Consider the following 25,321-nt stretch of genomic DNA (forward strand, 5'->3'; position numbering starts at 1 on the left):
GAGATCCAGAAAATGCCACTGCTGTAACTGATACAATGCACATTGAAGTCAATTCCTGGGTTGCTGGAGGCCTGTCTGAATTGCTGAGTACTGGACTGAACTGTGTGCTTTTCACTCACATTGGAGCAATAGAATTTTCCTGCCATTCTTCTAAGAAGTGTTCAACTGGAAAATGGTTTCATTCCTCTTTTTTGGGGGTTTCATCTCTATAGAGGTTTTTTAACAGTCATTACTTTATGGTGTTGCAGGGGGAGTTGCAGGGAGAGTTCAGAAGAACCCCTGCAGGGGCAGCTAGGTGGCTCAGTGGATAGAGCATCAGCCCTGGAGTCAGGAGTACCTGAGTTCAAATCCGGCCTTAGACGCTTAATAATTACCTAGCTGTGTGGCTGTGGGCAAGCCACTTAACCCCATTGTCCAGCAAAAAAAAAACTAAAAAAAAAACAAGAATGCCTTCCTTTACCATCTTGCCTCAGCTTCCAATGTATTACTTATATATTGTCTAATTTTCAGTGAGAATGTCTATTATTTTCCTTTCAAATTTTTTATGCTAATATAGTAGCTTCATTTGAATTTTTCCTTAGTTATTTCCCTTAATTTTTTATTGGCATAGTTAAAATTCATCACTCCATTGACCCAGAGTGTTTTCTTGACTTGCATTAAAGAAAACAGCATTTTTGTTTTCTACCTTATCAGATTTTACTATGTTTTATCAAAATTTGGGGGAAAGTATTGGATTGTTGCAATTTAAAATTAGTTTACCTCTATGATGTGTGAAATGACTGTAGCAAATAAACAAAGAAAATTACTTTGTAAATGGTCATGTGTACAGGAAACAAAGAACATTCAATATTTACAAAATGCTGCAAAAGGGAAAATATTATTACCATAATCTTGATAATGTGTTATTAAAGGACAACATAGACAGAAAAAATGAATGCATTCATAAGAGAGATTTGATGGTATACGTATCTTTTGTATTATGGAACTTGCTTAATAGACAGGGAGTACAGATCCCTTTTGAACATAATCAAAGTTTATTTGGTCTTAATTTAAAAAGTACACAAAGAGGAAAAATGGCATTACTTGGCAAAAGCAGCTACGATGTGGCTTAGGAGATGTAAATGTTAGGACACAATGTCTGTGTTCTACTTTTTCTTTTCTTAGTTTAATTTAATTTTTATTGATACTTCATTTTTTGCAAATACATATTAAGAAATATTTTCAACATTCATCTATATGCATATATACATTTTTAAGTTTCAAAATTTACTTTTACTCCACCCTACCCTTCCTCCAGCAATGAACAGTCAGATTAACATTGTACATGCATATTTTTGATAAAAATGTTTAGAGATTAGTCATTTTCAGAATGAGGAATTAGGATTCAGGAAAGATACATAAGAGATATTTTTTATAAAGTTTCATCACATTCTGAAGTGTTTTTAATTTTTTTTTTGTTTGCTTTGGTTTTTCTTCTTCTGAATGGGAATAACATTGTCCATGGTAGGTCTAAAATGCTCAACCTAGCTCTCTAAACTTCTGAGAGGAGCTGTTTCCATCAAAGTTGATCATTTCATAATGTTGCTGTTAATGATACATAGTTCTCTTGGTTCTGCTCCCTTAGCTGAACATTAGATCCTGTAAATTAATCCATGCTTCTCTAGAGTCCAACCATTTCATCATGGTTGTTTATCTCATAATGTTGCTGATGTGTACATTGTTCTCTTGGTTGTACCCCCTTCACTCAGCATCAGATGCCATTTACGATTTATTATGGAACAATAATATTCCAATAGTATTCATGTACCATAATTTTTTAGCCATTCCCTCAATTTCCAATTCTTTGCCTCTACAAAAAGAGCTGCTATGAATGTTTTGAAACATATGAAAGTTTACTTTTTACATAATTTATACTTATTATATATTTATAATTTTTTGTAATTTCTTCTGTGTATATGTCTAGAATTGAGATTTCTGGGGCAAAGGGTATGAAGTTTTGAATTACTGTTTGGGCATAGTTCCTTATTGTTCTCCAGAATGGTTGGATCATTGTGCAACTGCACCAGGTAGACATCAATGTCCCATTTCTCCCACAACCTCATAAACATTGACCCATTTTTTTTTCTTATCCTTGTCAATCTGATAGTCCTAAATTGATACTTCATAGTTATTTTAATTTGTATTTCTCTAATCAGAAATTATTTGGAGCATTTTGTCATAACATTGAATATAGCTTTAATTTCTTCATTTGAAACTGACTTCATATGCTTTGATTATCAATTGCAGAATTACTTGTAGTCTTATAAATTTGAGGAAATAATCTATATATTTTAGAAATGAAACCTTTAATAGGACTCCTGGTTGTGAAAATTGTTTCCCAGCTTTCTACTTTCCTTCTGATTTTGGCAGCATTGGTTTTATTAGAGCAAAATCTTTTTTAATTTAATATAGTCAAAATCCTTATTTTACAGTTTTTGATGTACTCTGTTACTTGTTTGGTTATATATTTATTCCCTTTCCATAGGTCTAATAGATAAAAGTATTTCTTCATCTGTTAATTTATTTATGGTGTCACCTTTTATGTCTAAATCCTATATCGATTTGCCCTTATTTTTGATATAGTGTAAGATGTGGGTCTATGACTAGTTTTGCCGTACTATTTTCCATTTGTCCCCAACAATTTTTGTCAAATAGTGAATTCTTATCTCAGAAGCTAATGTCTTTGGGTTTGTCAAAGAGTAGATTATGGTAGTCACTTACCATTATTTCTTGTGAACCTATCTTGATCCACAGATCCATTATTCTCTTTCTTAACTGTTACTAGACAGTTTTGATGACTGTTGCTTTGTTTAAAAGCATAGTTTTAGATCTGGTATAGCTAGGTTACCTTCCTTTACATAATTTTTCATCAGTTCTCTTGTTATTCTTTTTTAAAATTTTATTTATTTATTTTCATCCATATGTGTTGCTATCCCCTGACCAGTAGGAGATTAATTCTGCTCAGGAGAGAAAAAGAAACACACTACACTTGGGTAGGATTGTCAGCAGGACAACTAGCAGAGTCATTTATTGGAAGTATCAATTAATTCTTGTAGAAGCAAACCATTAAATTATCATACAGGATAAAAACAGTGATGTAATTCTATTTTTGGCAGCATGTATCCTGGCAAAATGTAACCCAGGTCAAGAAGTTCAGAAATAGGGCTAACAACAAGTGAGGCTGCAAATACCACAGTTGTGTTATCAAATCCGAGTTCCATGGAATTCTGGGTTGAGGGTCACCAGAGCTTGGGTCTTTTAGCCATAACTGACCTTCAACTCTAAACTTGCTCTAGTGGCCATCAACACATATGTACATGCATATTTCCAAGTTACAAAATTTCCCTCCACTGTCCCTTCCCATCCACCTCCCATCAATAGGGAACAGTCAAGTTAGCATTTTACATACACATCTTGTTAAACATGTTTACAAATTAGTAATTTTTGGCATGAGGAAATAGGATAAAGGGAAAGTTATACATAAGATATTATTTTTATAAAGTGTTCATCAGATTCAGAATGGTATTCATTTTTTCATGTGTTTTGTTTCATTTTGTTTTTCTTTCACTGTTTGGGGATAATATTGCCCATAATGAGTTAAATACAGTTGTCCTAGTTCTGTGAATTGCCAAGAAGAGCTGCTTTCATCATGGTTGTTCATCCCATTGTTCTCTTGGTTGTACCCCCTTCCCTTAGCATCAGATCCCATAAGTTATTCCATGAATTCTCTAGAGTCCAACCATTTATGGTTTCTTATAGGACAATAGTATTCCATAGTATTAATATTTAGCCATCCCCCAAGTGATGGCTATCCCTACAAATTCCAGTTTGTTATCATTACAAAAAAAAGAGCTGTTATGAAAATTTTCGAACATGTAAGACTTTTCTCATTTTTATAATATCTTCTGGATATAGACCTAGAATTGTAATTGCTGGGTCAAAGTGTATGAACAGTTTAATGCCCTTTGGGCATAGTTCCATATTGCTCTCTAGAAAGGCTCCACCAGGAACACATCAATGTCTCAATCCTTCCACAACCTCTCCAACATTGATCATCTTCCCTCTTTCTCATCTTGGCTAGTCTTATAGGTGTGAGATCATACCTCATTGTTATTTTAATTTGAATTTCTCTAATCAATAGTGCTTTGGAACATTTTTTCATTTGATTAAATATAACTTTAATTTCTTCATTTAAAAACTATCTTTTCATATCCTTTGACCATTTATCAACTGGGTAATGTCTTGTGTCCTTATACATTTGGTGTAATTCTTTATATATTTTAGAAATGAGACCTTTATCAGAATTCTGGATTGGGAAGATTGTTTCTGTGTTTTCTGCTTTCTAGCCACACAGCTAGGTAATTCTTAAATGTCTGAGTCTGGATTTGAACTCAGGTACTCCTGAATCCAGGGACAGTGCTCTATCCACTTCGCCACCTAGCCGCAACCCCATAGTTACTTTAAATAGAATTTCTCTTCCTCTCTCTTGCTCTAGAACTTTGCTGTTCATAAAAATGTTGATGATTTTTGTGGGTTTATTTTATATCCTACTACTTTGTAAATTGTTCTAAGGAGTTTTTAAGATGATTTTCTTGATTATATATTATATATGTATAATCATCATATCATCTGCAAAAAGTGAAAACTTTGCTTCCACATTGACACTTCAGATTCCTTCAATTTCTTTTTCTTCTCTCATTGCCAAAGCCAGGATTTATAATACTTCATTGAATAATGAGTGATAATGAGCATCTTTATTTCATCACTGATTTTATTGGAACTGCTTCAAGCTTATCCCCATTGCATATAATATTTGTTGATGTTTTTAGATAGATACTATTTATTATTTTAAGGAAAACTCCATTAATATGTAAACTTTGTAGTATTTCAATAGAAATAGATGTATTTTATTAAAGACTTTGCCAACATCTATTGAGATAATCTTTTGGTTTCTGTTGGTTTTGCTACTGATATGTACAATTATGCTGAGTGTTTTTCTAAAATTGAACCATCACTACCTACATGGTATAAATCCTGCCTGTTAATGATGTATTATCCTAGTAATAATTTGCTATAGTTTCATTGCTAAAATTTTATTTAAGATTTTGCATTAATACCCATTAGGGAGATTTGTCTATGATTTTCTTTGTTTTAGTTCTTCCTGGTTTAGGTGGCAGCATCCCATTTTTGTCATAAAAGGAATTGGCCAAAACTCCTATTTTTTAAAATAGTGTACGTAGAATAGGAATAAATTGTTCCTTAAATATTTGGTAGAATTCTCTTTGCAAATCCATCTGGACCTGGAGACTTCTTTCTTAGGGAGCTTGTGCATGGTTTCTTCAATTTCCTTTGCTCAATTGAAATTATTTAAGTATTTAATTACTCTTCTGTTAATCTGGGCAGTTTGTATTTTTGTAAATATTAATCCACTTCACTCAGGTTATCCAATGTATTGGTATACAGTTTGGCAAAATACTCTGTATTATCTCTTTAATTTCCTTCTCTTTGGTGGCTAGTTCACTCTTTTTTTCTTTTTGATACTGGTAAATTGGTTATCTTCTTTCTTGTTTTTAATCATATTAATTAAAGGTTTGTCTTTTTTATAATATCAGCTCTTAATTTTATTTAGGAGATAAATGGTTTTCTTGTTTTCAATTTAATTAATCTGTCCCTTAGTTTTCAAATTTTCTAACATGTTATTTAATTAGGGATCTTTAATTTGTTCTTTTTCTAGCTTTTATAGTTTCATATGCAATTCTTTGATCTCATCACTCTCTATTTTACTCAAATAGGCATTTAGAAATATAAAACTTCCTCTCAAACTGCCTTGGTTACATCTCAAAATTTGGTGAGATGTCTCAATAGTAGCATTTTCTTCAATATAATTATTGATTATTTCTATTATTTGCTTTTTGTTCCACCCATTGTTTAAAATTAAATAATTTAGTTTCCAATTAATTTTTGTTTATCTTTTTATGACCCTTTATTACATGCAATTTTATTGCATAATTGTCTGTGGAGTATAAATTTATTATTGTCTTTCTATATTGTATTACAAGGTTTTTATTCCCTAGTATGTGGTCAGTTTTGTTATAGGTGTTATGTACTGCTGAGAAAATGATATATTCTTTTCAATCCCCATTAAATTTTCTTCAGAGATCTATCATATCTAAGTTTTCTAAGATTTCATCAACATTCTTAATTTCATTCACCTTCTTAATTTCCTTCTTGACTTTTATTTTGTCATTAGATTTATCTAGTTCTGAGAGAAGGAGGTTGAATTACCCCATTATTAAAGTTTTGCTGTCTTGTAATTCACTCAGTTTTTCCTTTAATAATTTGGAAGCTATGCCCCTAAGTACATACATGTTTAAGAATGATATACCTTCATTATGAATATTGATTTTTTCAAAGATATAGTTTCCTTCTCTATCCCTTTTAATGAGTTCAGATTTTGCTTTCACTTTATCTGAGATTAGAATGACTATCCCTGACTTTTTTTAATTTTGCTGACACATTATATCTTACTCCAACCTTTTACCTTTCCCTGTGTGTAACTGTCTGCTTCACATGTGTTTCTTGTAGAATTTGTTTTGGTTCTTCCTTTTATTACATTCTATTATCTACTATCAATGAAAAAGTTTATCTCATTCTCAATTATACTTGTTTACTAATTATGCATTTCCCTCAGTGCTATCTTTCTCCTTTTATATATTTATCTTTCCATAACTTATTTTTCCTCACCAGGGTTTTACTTCCTTTCCCCTTTAAATTTCTTTTAAAATTTGAGTTTCAGTTTATTTTCACTTATACCTTTTCCCTCCCTTTTATCAGTCACTTCTTCTTCTCTTATGTTTCCCTTCTCTGGATCCCCTTTCTCCTGGAGAGTAGGATAGATTTTTTAAGCCTAAGTGGTAATGTATCTTGTTGCCTCTCTGGACCAAATCTATTGAATAGAATTTCCTCAATGTTCATGTCCTCCCTTCTTTCTCTCTACAATTATAAATCTTTGTGCCTCTTCACCTGGTGTTATTTATCATGAAAGTACTATTAATCATACATCATCAATTAATTGCTTGACAAGCTCAAATTGTCATCAAAGTACCATCACAGATTGATTGCTTGATAGTTGATAAGCATCAGTGTCTCAAAGTCATTAAGTGCTGCTCCCTCTTCTGTCTTATTAGACAGAAAACCTTTCATGACTCTTGAATTACATCAAATCGTAATCAGTTTTTTATCTGACCCTCTTTTCAAGTACCAAGGACTTACAATTCTGATGAGTCGAAGTATCACTGAAAGCTAGCATTTCATGAACTATTTATACCCCTCCCTCCAACTATTTTTCTCCCACATATTACTGCCCCTTCCTCACCCAGGGTGCTTAAACCCTTGTTAAATAAAGTATTATTTAAATTCAATCCTGATTTAATTAACTGTAATAATTTTAAAAGGCTCTAAGTACTGAGAGACTCTGAAGGGCTCACTTGAGAATTTTACAAATGATTGCAAGTTAAGGGAGTCACTGACTTAGAAAGACCTAGTTTATCATGCCCTCATCAGAGAAAGTGTTAAACTTTGTAATCACAGGACAATTAAAGTAGGTCAAAGGATACTGAGACACAAGTTTAGACTTAACAACCCTGCTTTTCATCACAGCATTTTGTCTCAAATATAGTCATGTAATCTTGGGCATCTTTAATGGAGAGACAAAATCCAACTATATCATGACCACTGTAACTGTCAGACTGTCAGGACCTGGACTGCACTGTAACTAAAAGCCTCCCATTGAATTTCTCATCTCCCTCCTCGGGGATTTACTGCCCCTTCCCCCGCCCCCCCCCCCCAACAAAGAGACAGACATTCACTGAAGATCCTCCATTATGTTTATCATTGATCACTTCTTTGGATCTTCTCTTTTTCTTGGTGGAATCTGTAGCTTTAATATCAGTGCACAGGTTTCATTTATCTTTTGTAGGGAAAGGCTCTGGAAGCATGTTAGCTTCCCCTGCCAACTTGACCCCACCCCAGAAGTCCTACTTTTTTTAATAATCAGCAAATCATTTGTAATTATTACATATTTATAGGAATAGGTACTTTTCTTTGTTGTTATTTTGAATAAATAAGATTATACAATCTCAAAGATCCTTTTAAATTATATGTTTATAGGGGCGGCTAGGTGGTGTAGTGGATAAAGCACCGGCCCTGGAGTCAGGAGCACCTGGGTTCAATTCCGGTCTCAGACACTTAATAATTACCTAGCTGTGTGGCCTTGGTCAAGCCACTTAACCCCGTTTGCCTTACAAAAAAAAAAAAAAAAACCTAAAAAATAAATTATATGTTTATTTGCATAAATTCTAGTTTAACTAGTGAATGACGCTAAGAGAATGTTTTTTTTTTTCAGACAGGGCTGTTTCCTTATCATTAAATGAAGAGATTGAACTGATTTATTTCTACACTCCAAAACTTTATCATGCTATTAAGTTCTTTAAAGGCAGAAACTTGATGTCTCACTTAAAAGAGATACTTCGTATGTCATTTAAACATTGTTTCTCTTCCAGTTACAAATATTTCTTGTAGTACATTTTACTGTACTATGACCATCACATTACTTATTTGCTTAGGTTATAGGAAAATGTGTGTATATGTCTTTTTTAAATAAAAGAGAGGAAAAAATTCAGTTTATTTGATTTCCTTACAGACAATTAAAAGTTAATTATATTTATGTGAACCACTATTGCAACTAACTATGTTATTAATTGGTTTTAATGATATATGATGTACATTGAACTTCAACATAATGGAAAGAGTACAAAAAATTAACTACTTAAGAAAAAGAAAGATGTGTAAAGGTTATATGAAGAAAGGAAATCTTTCCACTTTGAATAATGGAAAACATTGAACCAAGTTAAAAGAGCAATAGTAATAATTTGGTCAAAGGGTGGAAGAAAGATGAAAATAACTTGAACCCTGATATTTTTTAGACTTCTGAAAGCAAAAGAGTATAGTAGGGCCGGCTAAGTGGTGCAGTGGATAAAGCACCGGCCTTGGAGTCAGGAGTACCTGGGTTCAAATCTGGTCTTAGACACTTAATAATTACCTAGCTGTGTGGCCTTGGGCAAGCCACTTAACTCCATTTGCCTTGCAAAAACCTTAAAAAAAAAGAGTATAGTAAGAGGTGAAAGAAAATCAACCCATTGGGGTAGCAGAAGCAGACATTACCTGCAAAAGAAAAAAGATACTGAAATTGAGTCAAGGATTAGCTTTGATAAGCTTGTTATTTTTTGCAGTATATTAGGAACCACTAAATAACTTCTTCTTAGAGTGTGTTTGGTTAGGAGTTTGAAGGGTTCAAACTTCTATTGTAAAGCAATTTATTAAATTTGGAGGAAGCTAAGTAGTGCAGTGAATAGAGTACCAGTCCTGGAGTCAGGAGGACCTGAGTTCAAAATCCAGCCTCAGACACTTAATAATTTCATAGCTATGCATACTGGGCAAGTCACTTGACCTCATTGCCTTAAATAAATAAAATTTTTAAAAAATTGGTTGAGATCTAAGGCGTATTACATGTTTTATCTATCTATCTATCTATCTATCTCTGCCTCCCTTTCTATCTAGTTGAGTGGGTTACTTTATTAGATGATTAAAGTTATATATTAATGCATATGCATATATGCATATAATACACATAAAATATACATAAGCCAATATATGCATCACATATGAGCATTTTTAAATAATGACAGCAGAATAGGACTAAATAATGTCTTTAGAAGTCATATTTATTTTCAATCTATAATCTTATCTCTTATGCTTGCATATGCATGACTGCTGAATATAGTTATCTTATGTTAAAATACTTTGAATATATATAGCATGCGTAAAAATTAAAGAGGTGATGTTATTAAATAAGTATTATCTCTTAAAAACTCAAAGTCATCCAGCATGGGACTAATTAAAAAATATATTGACCTAATATAAAGGCAAGTAATAGATGTGATAATAAATTTAATATGCCCTTCCTCTACATTCTTTTCTGTATTTTATTTTAATGGGAATGTGCAAGTGTGAAGGAAATTTTAATGCATTAGCTATAGGAAAAGCTTGTTTTTCTCTTAAGCTATTGCTATATAAAGCCATAGCAAAAAGCATCAGTTAGTAAGAGGATAAAATGTTGTTTGTCAGGGTGGGGTCAATGAGATTTAATTTAATGAAATCTAGAAAATTATGCATAAAGTTAATTCACCTGTCCATAGAGAGGTATTCATTGTTATTGCTGAGATATAATCCCTCAAATCCTTGAGTTAAGAATACTGTAAATTAGTTAGTACTCAAAACAGAAGATATGGTTTTGATGCAGAAGTGTAAAACACCTGGGGAAAAGATGAAAGGAATATCACTGTTAGGTTAATTTAAAGATAGTATCTATGGATTTCCCCCCATTTATAATGTTTCCAGAAAAATTCTGTTTTTTTTTTCCCTTTTTCCTCTTCTTTTGTATATCTTCAAACAAATATTTCCTTTTTAAAATAATTTTGATGTGTTTTCCAATATATATGTGATTAGATCGAATGTCTATTGAAACTGATCTATCAACACTTACATTTTAAGAATATATCAATAATAGGCAATGTACTCCATTCAGTATCAAATAGGAGAAGCGAAGTACTATCTGCTGTATTTGAGTAATTGCATGAAGTACCTGAATCTTACAAGTGCTCCAGAACAATATCCAAGTTTTGAAAAACATAATGTGATTGGTCAATATCCACTCAGAAAACACACCTGAAAAGAACGCACCAACAAGTTAAACTTTTCAGATATTAAGAACTCATTAAATTTGAAGAGAACCAAAACAGTTAATTAAACAACATAAATGACAAGAAAGATTTTTCCTCTTTACATAAGAATACTTTTTCATATACAAGGAGTTGGAGAAGAGAAATGGTGAGAAAACATGCCCAGAACAGTTCACACCTTTCTTGCTACTGCTTTATGCTGACTTATCTCCATTGTGACAGCTTCTATCCATTAGCACAGTATATCAGCCTTTAATTATTTGCTGACAAAGATTATCAACTCTTTGTACTGATAACTGCATACACAAACTTAAGCTCTTTTTTTATTCAAATCTTCCAAAAAATCTTGTACTCTGGAAACTAGCTGGAACTGGTGGGTATTTAATTAACTGTCTTTTAAGAGCATTTGTTCCTGTAATTACACTAAATACAACTTAAATTTTATTTCAGATGATTTTTTTTGAGTCTGACTAGAATCACTCTGTCCTTCGATTATATTTTTTTTCTTATCTATTCATTTCAATATTAACTATACATAAAATACTCAACTGTTCACTGAAAGTATTATATGGAACAAATCAATCAAATGTAAAAATGTAGTTGAACCTTCTTTAAAATATGGGGTTAAATGAACAGAATCAGAAGAAAATTATACATATGCAAAACAGCATAGGGTGATGATCAACTATGCTGGACTTGTTCATTTCAGCAGCACAACAATCAAAGAAAATTTTAAAATATATGATGGAAAATACCATCATATCCAGAAAAAGAACTATGGCATTTAAATGAAGAACCAAGCTTTTTATTTTCAATAATATATTGTAATATAGAAATTACCTCTAACCAGAACTTCAGGTGACTTGAACACTATGGAAGAATCAAAAGTGTACCAGACTGTATTTGGTATAAGAGATCCAGGGAAAAATGATAATTCAATTCCTTCTCATCTACCTAAGGACAGTGCTGTAAATGAAATAAAATAAACAGAGTTTGAGATATACAAATACAATAATCATAAATTTACTTTTAGAATGGAAATGTTTATATAATCTTCTTTTTATAATGTACCCATTTAGTTATTAACTATGTTTAAAATAATTAAACATCTCTCTTGGCAAGGAGATTGTTACAGAGAAATCTCAAATTATTACTATTATTTTATCTTCCTAATGTTACATAGGACCTTTTCCCTCAAAGCAAACACAGTATATCCTTTCAGAATTCTTTAAACCATTAGAACATCTTAGATGAGTTCAAATTTCCAACATATATTTTAATTCCAATATAATAAACAATAGGAAGAATAACCAGGAATTCAAGTAAATTAACATATTATTTATTAAGTTTTGCATAATAATTTTTCCATTATTATTTCTTACATTATTTAGAAATATTTGGAATCTTAGCGATGGTCTTGGAATTTGAGATTTTACTTTCATTATCCTGACAAAAATAATCAGATATTAATTTTAGGCAAATAGTTTATATGTTCATTAGAGATAACCAACTAATTATAAATCTACTAAAACATTACACATAACTGATATTCTTTCTTTCACATCTTACTTATGGACTCCATACACACATCAACAGAAAACAATGCAAAATCAGGATGTACTTTCTGATATACTGTTTCCCTGTTTGCAATTTACATGAGGGAAGAAATCTGCAATTTTTAGACTTCTTTAAAATTAAACATATAATTCCTAACTTACATGAAACATAAGATTTTGATGCTAACATTTCATTCCCTTATAACAAAATAAGCAATGAAAAAAAGAAAATGAGAATTCCTAAGGATTTAATCTTATGCTAATTTTTTTCAAAACTTCAATTAATTCTTATGCATCCTAATAATGCTAGACAATGTTACAAGGTTTCAAACTGAAACCATAATTTTCTTAGGCTACAAATGTAATAACAAGGTTAGTTTACAAGTGAAATTTTATCCTCTAGGATCCCACCAATAACCCAGGGTTGAATGGCTTGCTTAAAAAATGGCAATGGTGATACAAAATTTGGGGGTATTTTATAAAGAAAAACCTGAAGAATAATAAAAATTGAATTGGGTAACCAATGAGATTTCAAATAGATGACATTGTTTTAAAACATGATTCTCTTGGGGCAGCTAGATGATGCAATGGATAGAGCACAGGTCCTGGAGCCAGGAGTATCTGAGTTCAAATGTGGCCCCAGATACTTAATAATTAACTAGCTGTGTGGCCTTGGGCAAATCACATAAACCCATTGCCTTGCAAAAACCTAAAAAAATATGATTCTCTCAAAACTTATATTTGTCTTCTTAATAACACATATAAATTCCCAAATTTGTTACAGAACTTCTAAATACTTTGAAATGAAAGGTGTTATAATTACTCTCTGCTTTAGCATTTTCTTTTTTAACCACAAGGGGGAGATATTTCCTATCAAAGCCTTCTAATCCTCTTTTTTTGTCTCTTTAAGTGACTAGAGAGCAAGTTCAAAGGAGGAGAATCTAGCACCTATTTTCCAGTATAACTGAAACAATAAGTGACAATTTTTGCAGTTTCCTAAATCCAAGAGAATACTTAAAGTCTTAGGATGATTATGGTTGTTTCTCAGGTATTTTGCAGAGGTATAAGACAAAGCTTATAACTTATACCCATTCAAATGTAAAACAGTGATGGAGCTCAGTAAACAATAAGGAATTATTTCAGAGCTGAATTATGCCCACACACACACACACACAAACACAAACAGGGGAGTTTTATACAAAGACATAAACACAGAGACAATTCTTTTTTTAAAATAATTTTACAGAGGTTATATTTATTTTGAGTTTTCAATCTTTCCCCAAATCTTGCTTCCCTCCATGTACCACCCAAAGAAGGCAGTTTGCTAGTCTTTACATCATTCCCATAGTATGGATTAATCTAAGTTGGATGTGATGAGAGAGGAATCATATCCTTACAGGAAGAAACATGTAGTATGAGATATAGCAGAATTACATAATAAGACAACTTTATTTTTAAACTAAAGGCAACAGTCCTTAGTCATTGTTCAAACACCACAATTCTTTCTCAGGATACAGATGGTATTCTCCATCATAGACACCGCAAATTTGTGCCTGCTTGCTGCCCTGTTGGTATAAGCAAGTTCATTAAGGTTGATCATCACCCCCATGTTGCTGTTAGGGTGTATAATGTTCTTCTGGTTCTGCTCATTTTGCTCAGCATCAATTCATGCAAATCCTTCTAGGCTTCTCTGAATTACCATCCATCCTGGTTTCTAATAGAACAAAAGTGTTCCATCACATACATATACCACAGTTTGTTAAGACATTCCCCAATTGGTGAACTTTCCCTCAGTTTTCATTTCTTTGGCACCACAAACAGAGCTGCTATGAACATTTTTGTAAAGGTGATGTTTTTACCCTTTTTCATTGTCTCTTCAGGGTATAGACCCAATAGGGGAATTGCTGTATCAAAGTATATGCAAAATTTTATTGCCCTTTGGGCATAATTCCTAATTGATTTCCAGAAAGGCTGGATGAATTCACAGCTCCACCAATAATGTATGTGTCCCAAATTTCCCACATAATTTTCAACATTGAACATTGTCCTTTCTAGTCATATTGGTCAAGGTGTGAGGCAGTACCTCAGAGATGTTTTAATTTGAATTTCTCTAATAATTAGTGAATTAGAGCAATTTTCACTTGATTATGGATTGCTTTGATTTCTTCATCTGAAAATTGCCTTTGCATATTCTTTGACCATTTGTCTATTGGGGAATGGCAAGACAATTCTTTATGTAGGTTTCAAATTAACAAAGATGAGAGATCTAGACACCCTGATCAGCACAGGAATCTCAAAATATAGAAACATTCTCCCATCTCTCTAGGCCAGTGGAGAGGTATGAAAATATGCAATTGATGTTTAAATACACATATCCACACAGACACAAACATAAACACACACATATGATTAATTTTTGGATCATGTCATCTAACACTAATCAAAATTTCTTTAGAATAAATTAAAACTTCTTGAGAAACCTCATATACATTAAGATTTTAAAATAACCTATAAATTTAAAAAAAAGTCATTTAGTTACACCACTACAGAGATATTAGTTATTAGCATGAGCTTAATTAAAATGAAATCTGAATTTCCTAGATACAGAAAATGTTGTCTTCCTTTTTTCCTTTTCTTTTTTCTTTTTAACTAATTGATCATGAGGCAAGTCAATCAATCTGCTTGCTTCCCGTTTCCAGTCTCAAAGGTGGACCCTCATAGACTGGAGCTCATACATTTAGGGCAAGGAAAAGACCATTCATCCAGCCCCCCTTCTCCCCATCCTAGGAGGAATGTATGAGGGCCTTCCCTATTTCTAAGCTATGGGCCTAGAAGAATTTTTCATTGTGGGGGGAGGGGGAGATTTTTCCATCCAGCTGGGACAGAGGATAAGCTTTTATAGTCTTAAAAAGGTGAAAACTCTTTTCTCCCCTCCCTCCCCAACAGGAATTCTGAAAGTGCAGGGGCTGCAGAGAGGAAGAAAGTGTTTTACTGTATTCTCCCTTCTGAGAGACAGAGACAGAGAGAGAGAGAGAGAGAGAGAGACAGAGACAGAGACAGAGACAGAGACAGAGGGAGACAGAGAAAAGCACAGGTTGAGTCATAGGTGAGCAGCTGTCTTCCATGAACCAAGCCAACCAGATCTATAAAGACTTCCCCAGCTAACTGCGCAAAATTTTGCCAATCTTCCTAGGGGGCCAAAGACATTGATTGGAATTTTAGCTGGGTAAAACCTGTTACAAAGTGATTTCTGGCATTCCCAGAAAGAGCCACAGCACTACCCCCCTCAAAAGTAGGAGTGTCTAGTAATGTCAGGCCTCCTAAGGGTCATACCCAACACAGCAGACCTCTCACAGGTCATGCCCAACATACACACCCCACAAAACAGAGTTTTCTCTATGACTGGCTCACAGGATATACCACCTCCCCAGCCACCCCTGAAGTGAAAAAAAAGAGCAAATTAAGTAAGAAGGTTTTGCTAAGTCCAGTCTGGTCTGATCTGGGAAAGACAGTCTAGTTCAGAGTTTCTCTCACTTCTTAAATGTCCAAGTAGATCCAGAGAGCTTCCTTGGGTTCTGTATTTCTGATGAAGAATCTCTACTTGACCCAGGAACTCAGGTGTTTTGCTAAGGTCATAAAAGCATGAACACAGCTAGTGTCTGTAATTCTCCCTGTCTTTCTGCAAAATTTGTACTCAGGTTTTACAGGTTTGCCCCTCATCTAGGCACTGAGGGCAAAAAGGGAATTTCCTTCCACCTTATGTGAAGAGAATCAGGTAGAGGTTTAAAGACTGAGATCAGGATACAAATTTTACATTGATCCATGAAACAATAAGAGCAAATTTACATTTCAAGAGTAGGGAACTTGCTTCCATTTATAAGAATTTAACAGCATTTAAGATTTCAAATTTTGTATCTGCTACATTCAGAATTCTCTACATCTTTTCTCTGCATCAACAATATCATTAAGGGTAACTAGGTGGCACAGTGGATAAAGCACTGGACCTGGAGTCAGGAGTACCTGGGTTCAAATCCTATCTCAGACACTTAATAATTACCTAGCTGTGTGGCCCTGGGCAAGCCACTTAACCCCATTTGCCTTGCAAAAACCTAAAAAATCCCCAGTATCATTAATATGGATCTATGCTTGGCATGGTTATAAATGTAGAGACTATTTAGATTGCTTTCTATTGGGGGTGGGTAGGAGTGGGAGGCAAGTGGGAGAGAAAAATTTAAAACTCCAAACCTTGCCAAAAAAGAGATTGGTAAATACTACTATTGTATGCAGTTGAAAAAACAAACAAACAAATAAATGAATGAATGAATGAATGAATAAATATATCTATAAATAAATCGACAAATAAATAAAAGACTAATTTAAAAACTGATTTATTAAGAATTATTTAGCTTTTCTCAACAATAAAATGATCCAAGAAAATTCTGAAGGTTGATTAAAAACTTAATGGAGTCTCCAAAGAAAGAACTAATGGAGTTTGAATGCTGATATTTTCTTCCTTTTTTTTATAGGAGAGGATTTTTGTGTTTTCTATCATAGCATGACCTACATGGAAATATGATTTTCATGATTATAGCTGTGAAACTTGTCAAATTCTTTGCTTTCTCAGTGGGGGGAAGGGAGGGGAAGAGAGCATTTGTTACTCAAAAATAAAAACTAAAGCTCAATTTGCTTTGATATGGAATTTAGAAAAAATACTAAAGGAAAAAAGCTGGAAAAAGAGAAGATGCTGGGTTAGGTGATGTAGAGGAACAGTGGGAAAATTATCTCACATAATTAGCAGTTGTACCTAGAAATCCATATAGAAAATAAAAGGAGAAAGAGGTTAGAGGATTTAACAATAATTAAATCTCACTCTAATGCAAATTGGTCAAAAAAAAGCCTTGAAAAAACAAATACTCATAGTTGTGTATAAAATTACATAAAATAAGAATAAGAATAAGAATAAGAATAAATAAAATAAGAATAAATAAAATAAGAATAAGAAAGGAAGAGGAAAAAGCAAAGTCCCCAGAAAACAAATTCTTATTAAGAATCTCAAATATTTATTGAACTTTTTTAGTTGCAGATGACAGGAGTCCTAAAAAGTAGCCCCTAAAATTGGGGAAGAACTGAACATGTTTTGAAATTTTACTGAATTTACTATGAAAAATAATAATGTAGATGCTTTCAGAGGAGCTCCAAAAGATGTATAAAAATAATGAAGTGAGACTAGTAGAACTAGGAGAATAATTTATACAGATTTTTTTAAAAGAAAATATATGTACAACATGTGTATACAGACTATATAATTATATATTTGGGAATAGTTAATGAAATGATGGCACATAAATGTAATTGTATATTATTGTACTATAAGAATATAATACAATTATTAAAGAGAACCATAGAAAGACTTGAATAACTGAATAAACTGAACCAAGAAAACAATATAAAATAAAAATATCAATTTGAATGCAACGAAAAGATGCCCTCGAATGAATTGTAGATGCAGTAAAGCAAAATATTTTAAGTCTTCTATGAGTACTTAAGGAAATATAAATAAAACAGTATTTCCTCAAAATTAAAAGCTTTATTTTTTTCCAAATTCAAAACCTTAATACTTTAAGTATATTCCCTGTGGTAAATTTATTTTAGAATGTAGAGGAGTTACATAGGTTAGGCAGGCATTCATGGGTTATGATCTTTATCATTGGAAGAAATCCCCACACTGATTACATAGATATAATGATAATGTGTTGGCTAGGGAACTGGGCATGGGGATTCGGGGATAATTCTCTATCAGATATTTATTAGCTCTGTTACCCTGGAGAAACCATTTAACTTATATGTTTCTCAGTATAGTCATCTATAAAGTAAGAAAGTTAACTCATTCTTTTAGCTCTTCTCATACTGTATATCTATGATTTATAAATCATAAATGGGTATGATTTATGAGACATATTTACAAACTCACGATGCAAAAATCATAAATCAATTTCAACTAAGTCAAGAAACTTAGCAAATAAGGAACTTCAAAGCTAACATAAGCTACAAGAACTTAATATTGATGAAGAACTCACATTTATATAGTGCTCTGAGCACTAAGTAAAAGCAAGTATTGTCTTTATTTTTCAGATAAGGAAATTGACACAAAGTAATTTACTTGCCTATATTTATCTAGAAAAATGTCTGAGATAGAAATTGAACTCAGGTCTTTAGGATGTTTCGTCCAGCACTCTAATCACTGTGTCACCAGCTGTCCCTAGGACTATGACAACTTATTAAACTCTCTGGCATTTTAATTTCTTTATGGGTAAAATAAAATGATCTCTCTAGACCAATTTTCAGAATTCTTAAGGTTGTATTTCTAAGAGAAAAGAAACATTATATATAAATTAAAAGCTTTGGCATCTTCACTGAGTTCCCTAATACAAATCATTTAGCAATTTCAAATAACTTGCATGCTAAGAAATTAATAACTTAATTTAAATAATGCATGACACTGAAAGATCAGTATAGAACTTTACCATGTTCTTATGCAATCAAATTTTTCATGTATACCATGGTATTTAATTGAAGATTAATACTTGCAGGAATTTTTTTAGATTATTAAATTCTGCTACTTATTGTGTAGATATGATTTGAGTAAATCTTCATTTTCCTCAGAAAACTTGGGTAATTTTATCTATGAATATGACAAATGATTTTTTTGAAAAAAATGAGGATGGGGAATAAGGAAAATGTATACATTAGCATAGCCACTACTAACATCATCCTAAGATTTCTAGAAAACATAAAAATAAATATTGGCTATGCATTTCTAGAAAACATTAATATACATATGGCCATATTCTTTCTTATATTTTTGGAAATTTTTTTTTGTTTGTAAGGAAAAGGGATACCTTTATAGTTGCAGAATGTTCAGACTAGAAGAGATCTTACCCTTCATCTAGTTCAAAGTTTTCACTTTACATAAAACTATAGCATAGGGAGAATTGATTTACACATACAAACATACATCAAATAAGTTTTCAAGCTAGTGCTTGAACCAAGCTTTCCCAATGCACAATGCAACGATTGTGCCTCACCTCGTCCATTTTTTTATTCTAATTCCTAAATGATGGAAAGCATTTTATTTAACTTACTGGCTATACTTAGAAAGCCAGCATATGATTGCAGAAAGTATAATGAATTTGAAATGTAAAGACTGTGGGGAATGACATGACTGATGTTCAGATTCTGGTTCTGTCACTTATTATCTCTATAATGAAATTCAAATCAGGTCTTTCCTCTAGCATCTATTCTTTATTTGAAAATAGTTGGGGTTAAATACAATGCTATCCAAAGTTCCTTGAAACTTGAAATCAAAGATGTTATTACCACCCTTCAGATATGACAACTTTGTATTTCTCTCTATTAAATTATCATTTGATCTTCAAATTATTTTGAGAATTATTTCATCTACTTCAACAGGAAAAGAGAGAAAAGTTTTGCATGGTTCATGCTTTCAAATTGAATTCACTGAATTTAAACATATTTTTAATTATAATTTAATTATGAAAGTCACAGTGTTTCCCAACTTAATCAATAATTTTACTGCTAATTCTGATGGATATCTATTTATATAAATGTGACTGAAATGAACATTTAGGGATCAATAGTCATTTCTACATTATGCATATGGAAACTATGTTCTGTGTTTTATTTTCACAACTACTGTTGCTTGTGTATGCCTCTCAATGTGTCTTGATACAAAATAAATTTTTATTGGTAGGTTTTGTACCTAGGCATAATTTATATATTAAAGTTTGTGTCTGTGTATAAACACATATGCATATGCATGTATGCATGTAGGCATATATGTAGATATATATGAATGTTTGTTACAGAGGTTATAGCAACCAATCAAGGAATGCTCAATACTCAAATACTAGAAAAATTATGAACAATATAATAGAAAATTATTCCATAAAATTAATTTTCTTTTAGTATTTGTTTGTACAAAAATCAAGAACCTTTAAGTTCCATTAAACTGTAACACCTCTAAGTTTTCTAGTTTCATTTAAGATAAAGATTTCAAGATTTATATGATTAATTTTCTCTAATACTATATAGATTTATTGGTCATTTCACACAATGATATCAATGGATATCATTAAATAGACATCAATATCAAGTTAATATTAATATTAAATTTAATAGTGCTTTAAATATCAGATGATTATTTGCATTTTCACAACTTTCTACCATTATTAGACAATTTTATATTTTGTATTTAATTTGACTTTTATTCTATCAAGCTCAAAGAATTAATTGTCAACTGTCCAGTCTACTGATAATAATGTTGGAACTTTGTAAGTTAAACAAAGAAGGAGGCAAGATGGTGGTATGAAGCTAGGAAGCTCCTGGAGCTTTTCCCAGACAAGTTTAGATGAAGCCTCTAAACAGATCCTAAATTGATTGAATTTATAAACAGAGTGAAGCAAATGTTCACCTTAGCAAGATGTCTTGGTGGACCTTCAGTAATCTAACATAGATAGGGGATCTGGGAAGTCAGTGGGAGACTTTTAGCCACAGGGCAGCTCAGGTCCTGGCTCAGCAGGATAGCGGTATATAGCAGGTCAGCAGTGAGGATCCTAAGACCAGCTCAGAGAACAAGGTTTGCACCCTGGAATGCTAGTACAGAGTTGAGCTAGCCTGATGCAAAGAGCAAACCATGAGCACCAGAAAAGTCAAAGCAGTAAATTCAGGTACCAGACCCTTAGAACCAAGCACAAAAATTTTGGGAGTATGACTGGCATTCCACTAACAAAGATCAACTATAAGAATGAGCAAAGAAAACCAAAAAGAATGCTAAACTTAGAAAGCAATTACTCTGAAAGGGATGATAAAAAGGCCATATCAGAACATGAAAATAGTGACAAACTGCCTACATATGAAGTGTCAAAGTATTATAAATTGGTTTCAAATCCAAAAAAGACTTCTTGTAAGAACTCAAAAGAAAATTTCAATATAAAAGAAGAAAAACTGAGAAAAAAATGGGTCATATAAGAGAATTATGAAAAATTACCTGAAGAAAATTATATCTTAAAAAGTAAAATTGACAATCTGGGAATGTAAAATATCTCCCTTAAAAGGAAAAACTGAAAAAGGAAACACAAAAATTTACTGAAGAAAATAAAATCCTCAAAATTAGAATTGAACAATTGGAAACAAATGATTCTAGGACACACTAAGATTCCATCAAATAAAACCAAATGACTGAAAAAAAGTAAGAAAATATCAACACCTCTTAGGGAAAAGATGACCAAATTGGGAAATTTATTTAGGAGAGAATAAATTGTGATTTATTGGTCTACCTGAAAGCCACATTCAGAAAAAAAAAAGCCTAGATAATATATTGCAGGATATCAAGGGAAACAGCCCTAATATCTTACACGGAGAAGATAAAATTGCCCTTGAAAGACTCCATAGATCACTCCCAGAAATATATCCAAAAATAAAAACTCCAAGGAATATTTTATTAAATTTGGTAATTATCAGCTATCTACAAAATCTTGCAAGTTGCCAAAAAATAACAATTTAAATATCAATAAGCCACAGTAAGAATTACTCAGGGCTTATCAGCTATAACTTTAAATAATATTCTGAAAGGCAAAGGAGCTTGGGTTCCAACCAATAACAAACTACCTCTGCAAAATTTAGCGTATTCTTTCAGGGAAAGAGATGGACTTCAACAAAACAGAGAAATGTCTTACCAGATAGAATGACCAGAACTGAATAGAAAATGTGATATTCAAATATAAGACTCAAGAGGTACTTAAAAAGATGAATCAGAAGAAAAAATACTGTTACTCATTTAGATCAAATGATCTACCTTCATTTCCTTGACTGATTCTTAATGTCTCACTAGCCCCACTTTATTCTTCAAAGAATTATTTTCTTCAGGTAGTTAATGTATTTCCTTTTACATTTGTTTAATTCTATTTTTAAAGGAGATTTTATCATTTTGTATCTTTTTCATTGTCCCATTTGTATTTTTAAAGAATTTCTTTTCTTCATTTAATTATTGTTCATTCTAGTGCAAGATGTAGAATTTCTCTTGCATTTCTTTTCCCATTTTTTCTATATGATTTTTAATGTTTTTATCTCTTCCAAGAAGACTTTTGGTGTTGTGAACCAATTCAAATTCTCCCTTTCAGCTTTACATGTTGTGCTTTCTTTGCCAACCTCTGAGGCTGTGTTTTGCCTATCCTTATCTCCATTGCAATTCTCTATAATGTGGGCTTTTGCCTCACCTTTCTTACTATCTGAGTTTTGTCAAAAGGCACTGTCCCAAATTTCTTGTGTTGAGGAAAAGTTATGCTTGCAGACTTTCAGAATTGAGAATCCTATTGGCTTGTTAACTCTACTGGACCATTTGCATTGAGAACACTAGTGACTTTCTCACTTAACTGGCCTTGTAGAATGCCAGCAGGTTTTTCACTGAGCTTTGATATTAGAGTTTAGGAATCCCAAAGGCTTGCTTTCTGGCTAGATCCATCTAACTGACTGAATGGGGATCTAGGCTACCTGTTTTGGAGATCTTCCAGCTGACCTGCTGTGCTGTTGGCCTGGTGATCCCAGGTTCCAGGGGCCTCCACTGAAGAGTTCTCCTTAAGCTAAGAACCTCCAGTGGGTTCCAATCATGTCATGTTGCTTGCCATGGGCAAACTCCCACTCAATCCAAAACAAATCTTGCTGCAAAATGTTCCATTCTTGCTACAGAATACATTTAGAGTCTTATTAATGTTGTTTCTGTGGAAGACTTGGGAGACATTAGAGAAATTCCTGACTTTTCTCTGCCATCTTGGATCTGTTCTCTCCTCTCCCTGTTGGGACAAATTTCTAAACAAAATTGTGAATGTACTTTTTCCCCTCTTTGAGCTAATCTGTTGTAAATAAATTTCACTTATAGCTCACATGCTCCCTTTTATCCCATTAATTTGACTCAATTCTCTATATATGTTAGAAATAAAACATTTAAGGGATAGCTAGGTGGCGTAGTAGATGAAGCCCCGGCCTTGGAGTCAGGAGTACCTGGGTTCAAACCTGGTCTCAGATACTTAATAATTACCTCGCTGTATGGCCTTGTGCAAGCCACTTAACCCCATTTGCCTTGCAAAAACCTAAAAAAAAAAAATGAAATGAAACATTTATCAAAACCTATAAATGTGAAAATTGTTTCCCAGGCTTTTGTTTTTCTTCTAATCTTGGAAGAATTGGTACTATTAGTGCAAAGACATTTTCATTTAAAAAATCATCCATTTATGATTTATAATATACTCTATTTCTTATTTGGTCATAAATTCATCCTCTTTACATAGATTGGACAGATAGAGTATTTCTTCTCTTTTTTCTGTTTTTTTTTTCAAGGCAGTGGGTTTAAGTGACCCGATCAAGGTCACAGAGCTGGGTAATTATTAAGTGGCTGAAGTTTGAATTAACGTACCCCTGACTCCACCTAGCTGCTCACAGATAGAGTATTTCTTGATCTATTAATTGACCAATGGTATTGCTTTTTATATTTAAATCCCTTACCTATTTTGATGTTTTAGATTAGGGGGTGAGATGTGGACCTATGCCTAGATGTTGCCACACTATTTTCTAGTTTTCCTAAATATTTTTGTTAAATAGTGAGTTCTTAACCCAGATGATTATGACTTTGTCTTTGTCAAATAATAGTTTGCTATAATTATTTTCCATTGTTTCTTTTGGTAACCATGCTAAAAAATTGTATAGTTTTACATCTGGTACAACTAGATCATTTTCCTTTATTTTTTTCATCAGGTCCTATGAAATTCTTGACATTTTGTTGCTCCACATAAACTCTGTTACTATTTTTTTTCTAGTTCTATAAAATAGATATTTGATAGGAGATTGATATGACACTGAATTAATAATTTAATTTGTGCAGAATTGTCATTTGGATTATATTAGTTCAAAACAACCATGAGCAATTGACATTTTTTCATTTATTTTGAAATGAATTGACAAATGTTAAAAAAAAAAACCATGCAAAGACATATCAGATAAGGAAATCAAAGCTTTATGTAGTTGCATGAAAAATTGTTTTAAATCATTATTGATGAGAAAAAATGCAAATTATAGCATCTCTGAGGTACCACCTCATACTTCCCAGATTGTCCAATATGACTAATATGGCAAAAATGGTAATGATCAATGTCAGAGGGGATGTGGAAAATCTGGAACACTAATGCATTGTTGGTGGAGTGGTGAACTGATCCCACCTTTCTGGAGAGCTATTTGAAATTATACCCAAAGGACAATAAAAATGTGCATACTCTTTGAGCCAGCAATACCACTATTAGAACTGTACCCTAAAGAGGTCATGAAAAAGGGTAAGAATCTCACATATACAAAAATATTCATAGCAGCTCTCTTTGTAGTGGTAGCGAATTGGAAATTGAGGGTATGCCCAAAAATTGGGGAATGACTTTACAAATTGTGGTATATGTACATGAAAGAACACCATTGTTCTATAATAAATCATGCGGGACAGGATTTCAGTATATCCTGGAAAGACTTGCATGAATTCATGCTCAATGAGATGAGTTTAATTCTGATATCTCTAATATTTAATTTCTTCCCTTTGGATCTGATTTTTCTATCACAAGGCATTCAATTGTTGAACTATACATATCATGCATGCCAATGCAAAGCCTATATCAGATTTTTGGGAGGGGGAGGGAAAAATATTGCAAAACTTTGCAAAAAAGTGATTGGTAGAAAATTTCATCATATGTAAATGGAAAACAAATTATTTATGTAATTAAAAAAGACCAGAACTGAACAGAATTAAATATCCAAATATAAGTCTTAAGAGTTACATGAAAAGAGACAAACAAATAGGAAAAAAAAATTATAGTC

The sequence above is a fragment of the Macrotis lagotis genome, chromosome 6 (assembly GCF_037893015.1).
Source record: "Macrotis lagotis isolate mMagLag1 chromosome 6, bilby.v1.9.chrom.fasta, whole genome shotgun sequence".
NCBI lineage: Eukaryota > Metazoa > Chordata > Mammalia > Peramelemorphia > Peramelidae > Macrotis > Macrotis lagotis.